This window comes from Sinocyclocheilus rhinocerous, unplaced genomic scaffold (genome assembly GCF_001515625.1).
Source record: "Sinocyclocheilus rhinocerous isolate Xijiao unplaced genomic scaffold, SAMN03320098_v1.1 scaffold5165, whole genome shotgun sequence".
NCBI lineage: Eukaryota > Metazoa > Chordata > Actinopteri > Cypriniformes > Cyprinidae > Sinocyclocheilus > Sinocyclocheilus rhinocerous.
Window position 1 is genome coordinate 166363 of NW_015652777.1, and position 6207 is coordinate 172569.

The following is a 6207-nucleotide window of genomic DNA, read 5'->3' on the forward strand; positions in this document are numbered from 1 at the left end:
TAAATATAGTCATATATATATATATATATATATATATATACACACACACACACACTCATTAGTATTCATGTATTGTACATAAATAATTATTTACACTTTAAAACAAGATTTGGTTTCACTTTATTTTAAGGTGTCCTTGTTACAGGGTAATTATACATTTAAGTACTGAGTAGGCCTTATATTAATTAACTACATGTACTTACTATTTGGGTTGGGTTAGGATTAGGGTTTGGCTTAGGGTTACTTGCATGTAATGATGCATAATTAATTGTTATTATAATAGTAAGTACATGTAACGTGTAACAAGGACACCTTAAAATAAAGTGTTACCTATTACGTAACGCTGTTACATGTAACTAGTAACTCCCCAACACTGGGGACACCACTATCACGTCTCAGAGTGGGTGACAATTTCTCCAGTTCAAAGTAACAAGGTACGACATGTTTTTATGAAATGTAGTGTAGTAAAACCTATAATATTATGCTTTGGAATGTAGTGAAGTAAAAGTTTCTCCAAATAAAAATACTCAGGTAAAGTACAGATTCTTGTACTTAAGTACAGCAACAAAGTAAAAAATACTTCAATACTGTCACCACTGAACACAACAACAACAAAAAAAATGGATTGAGAAAATTCATTTTTCAAATTGTGCACATCTTCTACACATGCCTGTTTGAATTTTCCTTTGCACTTTTGGGTTTACGTAAAATCCCTAAAATGTTTTTATTATGTGCTGTTTTGTGGTACTTTATTGTACATGTAAAGACACTCAGTGTGCGTTTGTGCTCTGATGAGGAACACAAAATTCCATCAACATGTCTGATCAACAATCTTCAGTGTTTCAGAGTGAGTTTGCTGTCCTTTACGGCACCTGGGATGGCAGGGGGGGGTGACCTTGCTCAAAGCCAGAGGAAAGAACAGATTAATAGGTTGCTGTAGACGACAGGCTCCCCCTCACAGATGGCAGGATCCGTCAGGGGTTGATACAGATGAAAACAGCTCTCGTCATCAGGACGTTTCGCAGGGAGGTCAAACGGCGGGTTACGCGCGCACCTGATGACCGCGGCTTTGGGGGGAAACTTTAGCTGCGTTTAGACAGCGTCACCCTTTTGTAGCATGCACAGACGAGGTCAATTGGGAGTTATTCACTGGGTCTTTTTACATAAATCCTGTGTTAATTTAGATTTAGTTTTCGTCATATTCTTTTGACTAAAATGCCATTTAGTTTTAGTCATATTTTAGTCATCTGAATTGTTTTTAGTTTTAGTCTAGTTTTAGTCGACTAAATATCATAAGATTTTACTTGACTAAATCTACAGTAAATTTAGTCGGCTAAAATCTAATGTATTTAGTTACAGTGCATTTATTAAGCATTTCTCTAAAATTTCCAAACTCATTATATAGGTTTGATATTAAGGTTTTATCATGATAGACACCGATTTAACTGCGGTGATACACAACATACCTTTATGTTCAAATTAAATAAAATAAATAAATAAATAAAACCACTTCTCACAAAGAACAAGAACATGGTCTACTTTTTAATGAAATACCAATGGTTATATAGGCTAATTATGCATTCTTTATAGCAACTTGTTTACCATATTCTTCATTCTTTCAAGCAGACATATTTATTTCTATAAATAAATTTAGAATAATCTTTACGGCTACTAAAGTTTTTCAGTCAAGAGCAGTGAGTGATTTTCTGTCTTTCTGTTGTTGCTTGATTAACATCAATGACTCGGACAATAGCAACTAAATTAGGCTGCTATCTCTTTAAAACCGAATGCACGGGATGCAATGGATGCAATGTACTGATACACGTTCTCCCTACTGTTTACGTTCACTTAAGACGTAATCAACTGTGTTTACGTGAATGCTCGTCAAAACGGACAATTCGACATCATTTTGTGTGTAATTCTCCGTAAATGCGACGCAAAAAAGTACTCGCGCGCGCTGTGAGAGGCGCTTTCTGTGTGTGTGTGCTTCAGTGTCTGCGCTCAGAAAACCGGACCGAATTGAGTTCTCTCTTGCGTCGTCAGATTTATCCATATGTCTGCTCTTCTCTTACTCCCACATATTGACATTTTTGAACGTTTTATGCAACGCGCAGCAAGTGTATTTTAGCTTATGTCCCGCCGGTGTACGCATTCACGGTGTACGCACCGGTGTACACCGGTGTTCATATGTACGCATAGCCTCCGAACCACGCAGCAGATTCGTTCTGAATGAATCTCTTCCCAAATCGTCCCTCCCTAACATTTTCGTCTCTTTTTTATTCGTTGACGAAAATGTCAATAGATTTACGTCATAGTTTTTGTCATTCAAAACGAGTTTTAGTTCGTTATCGTCTCGTTGTCGTCATGTACGCATAGCCTCCGAACCACGCAGCAGATTCGTTCTGAATGAATCTCTTCCCAAATCGTCCCTCCCTAACATTTTCATCTCTTTTTTATTCGTTGACGAAAATGTCAATAGATTTACGTCATAGTTTTTGTCATTCAAAACGAGTTTTAGTTCGTTATCGTCTCTTTGTTGTCAGTGAAAAAAATTAACACTGCATAAATCAAAGGCAAAAACAAAACAATTCAGCCAGATTTCGTCACATATGATGGCCCTTGTGTGTCTAAACATCAATTCTAGCACCAATTTAAGAAACATTTCCAATCAATTCTTCCTTATAATGACCCACTTTACTTGGTAAGTGATTTTACATTATTTTAGCAGCTGACTGTACTTTGTAGGAGCAATGGCATAATCATTAACATGCACAATATTCAGTATATTAAGCATATTGTGATCAGGTTTGTGTCCATTTGAACTTTTATAAAGTGACAGATGAATTTGCATTGAAATACTTTGGTTTTATGCTAAAATACAAGATAATTTAATAGCTGCAGTACGTTTATAAAATTAAGAAGCAAAAGCCGCTTCAATTGTTAAGAACAGGAAATTTAGCGTGAATGTCACCTGATTCACCCTGAATCAACCTGTTCATGTTCTGCTTCCACATCTACTGTAATACACACTACCATTCAAAAGTTTGGGGTCAGTATGATTGTTTTGAAAGAAAGTAATACTTTTATTCATCAAGGATACATTAAATTGATCAAAAGTGACAAGATTTCTATTTCAAATAAATGCTGTTCTTTTGAACTCTCTATTCATCAAAGAATCCTGAAAAATTAATGTATCACCATTTCCACAAAAATATGAAGCAGCACAGCTGTTTTCAACGTTGATAGTAATCAGAAATGTTTCTTGAGCAGCAAATCAGCATATTAGAATGATTTCTGAAGAATCATGTGACACTGAAGACTGGAGTAATGATGCTGAAAATTCAGGTTTGATCACAGGAATAAATTACATTTTGAAATATATTACAATAGCAAACACTTCTTTGAAATCGTAATAATATTTCACAATATTACTGTTTTTCCTGTATTTTGGATCAAATAAATGCAGCCATAATGAACAGAAGAGGCTTCTTTTAAAAACACTAAAAACCTTACAGACCCCAAACTTCTGAATGGCATTCAGTCCTTCAAACATTTAAAGTTAAAAACTAGTCGAATAACAAATAAACTCTATCTGGAGCTCAAATGCCACTATTTTATTTGCAGTGCAAGAAGGCTGTTTAACGTTTGTCTGCACCATTCACCACATCCATGCTTTCTGCAATTTGTTTTTATTCTCTAAACACGAAAGAAAGAATCACAAGTGCTCTTGTAAGTGCAAAAAAAAACAAACATGAAATATGCTTTTTGTTAATACATAAAAAATATTGATAGGAGAGCTATAGGTCAGGGATTCATACCAAATACATCTTCAAAGCGAGACACTTTACCTAAAAGAAAATGCATTACTTCTTTCAAAGAGCACGGAACAATATGAAGTGCAAGGGATCAGAGAGATCTTTAAAGTCAGCCTGTTTTATACAAAACGTCTGTCTATATAGGCAGCATGAGCCTCATGTGTAACTGTTTTGAAATGCTCTACACATGCAGCACTGCTCGCACAAAACACAACTGATTTCAATAGCACATATTGCATTGCAATACTTAAATAAGCATAAAAAATGTTGCACACACAAAAACTGGTTAAAATTACACTGAGAAATGTTTAATCATTACTTTTCAGCACTGGCAGACACATAGTTTGCCTAATCCACCATCTTGGATTTATTCACCAAACCTGTCGCAATGCATTCTGGGATTGCATTCTCTGTGAAGGCTACAATTTGGCTAAAGCAAGGCAGCATACCTTTTAAACGGCCGTTTTGTCGGAAGCACACCTGTGATGCCTGAAAATGCTGTCTATGTAGGCAGCTCCCTAGGTTTTGGAGCTTATCTCTCCAGCAGAAGCTTCCATTACCAGGTCAATGGATGTGTAAACAGTGGCATCAGCTTCCTGTGATCTCTGATAGGACGGTCCAGCGTCAGGCCCCTGTCCTCTTTCTCTCATCTCTATTTGTCTGGTTTCTCTCTTATCGTCTCTCCTCTGCTCTACACTCCTCATCAATCCCACGTTTCACTTGTGAGTGTCGGTCAGCCTCCAGCTGAGTTCTGATTGGCCCGCTGCGGTCAATAGAACCTGAGACCATATGGACCCACACGACCCCAAACACATCCACCAAGCAGAAAAAAGGGGCCACTTTCTACACTTTTGCAAACACTTACTCAACAAAAACAGTAACAGTTTTACATGATCATTTCCAAACAGACCGTTTTTGCTACTGTACCTTTAAGATGTTCATATCTAAATGACCTCATGAGGGCAAACTAAGATACAGTAAAGGTGTTTATATGTAAATGTAGATGGTCATATGTTAATGAGCAAATGATGTCATAAAATATATACTTTAATATAGCGGGATTAAGTGACTAAATCAGTGTTGCTGTTGTTAACTAAACTAAAATTATTAATAATCATTTTCATTAATTGAAGTAAAGCTGAAATCAAAATAAAATATAAATATTAGATGAAAAAAACAACAACGAAAATTAGAAATGTCACCTTGGCAACATTTGCTACTGTACCTTTAAGAAGTCCATATCTAATGAGCTCATGGAAATGATGTCATAAGCATAAAATATATACTTTAATATAGTGGACTAAGTGAAAACAATCAGTGCTGGTATTGTTAAATAAAACTAAAACTAATAAAAATATTTTTTAATAATTGAAGTAAAAATAAAATAAAAATAAAATATAAATATTAGATGAAAAACCTCAATGAAAATTTGAAATGTTACTTTGGCAACTAATAAAAATAAAATTAATTTTCAGTCATAAATTATTATAACTGAAATAAAAATAAAATTAAAACTAGATATATAAAAAAAACTAAAAATGACAAAGCACAAAATGAAAATGAAAATTGTCATAAGCATAAAATATGACAAAATCAGTATTGTTATTGTTATCTAAGGCTATTAAATAAAATATATATACATATACTAAATGAAAAATTTTAACTTAAAATACTTCTATGAAAATTAGAAATGTTGCATTGGCAAATTAATTTAAATAAAATTTGTTGAAAATACTAAAACTGAAACAAAAACAAAGCTAAAAAAGAAATATTAAAAACACCCCAAAAACTAATAAAAATGGCAAAAGCACATACAATTTATGTATAAATGTGGGTGGTCGTACAGTATGTAAAATACCTTATGGTTTAACATCACGATTTCGGAGTCGTTTTGCTATTTAGTTTTATGTTTTGAGATCAGAGTATGTCTACATAGTACATAATAAACCTCAGAAGAGTACAAAAACCCTGTTTTACGTGATATATGACACCTTAAACAGGTTTCTAATTGGCATTAAAAAATCTAATGAATAATATCATGTAAGCTATCTCTTATAGTTGTGTATATAAATGTTCCTGTGAGTCATGTGCAACTGAGCGGTGAATGTATGGTTGTGTGTGTGTGTGTGCACATACAATTAAAATCAAAACTGTCATAAGCATAAAATGTATAGTTTAATATAGTGCACTAAATGACTAAATCAGCTTTGTTATAGTTAACTAAAACTATTAAATTAAAAAAATATATATTAGATAAAAAATGTTAACTTAAAAAACTTGCAAAATTGAACGTAAAAATGTTGCCTTATTAAAATGGGTAGAAGAAAAAAAAAACTGAAATAAAAATTAAAAGCTAAATAGAAATATATATATATATATATATATATATATA

The 6207-nt window shown here is 33.5% G+C and overlaps 1 protein-coding gene across 1 annotated transcript in view; it reads right to left on the minus strand.

The window, feature by feature from the left end:
• Positions 1-6207, minus strand: part of LOC107715151 (homeobox protein cut-like 2) — a gene marked incomplete at its 5' end in the record, with an annotated part of 53894 nt that overhangs the window by 44429 nt on the left and 3258 nt on the right. The window lies entirely within an intron of this gene.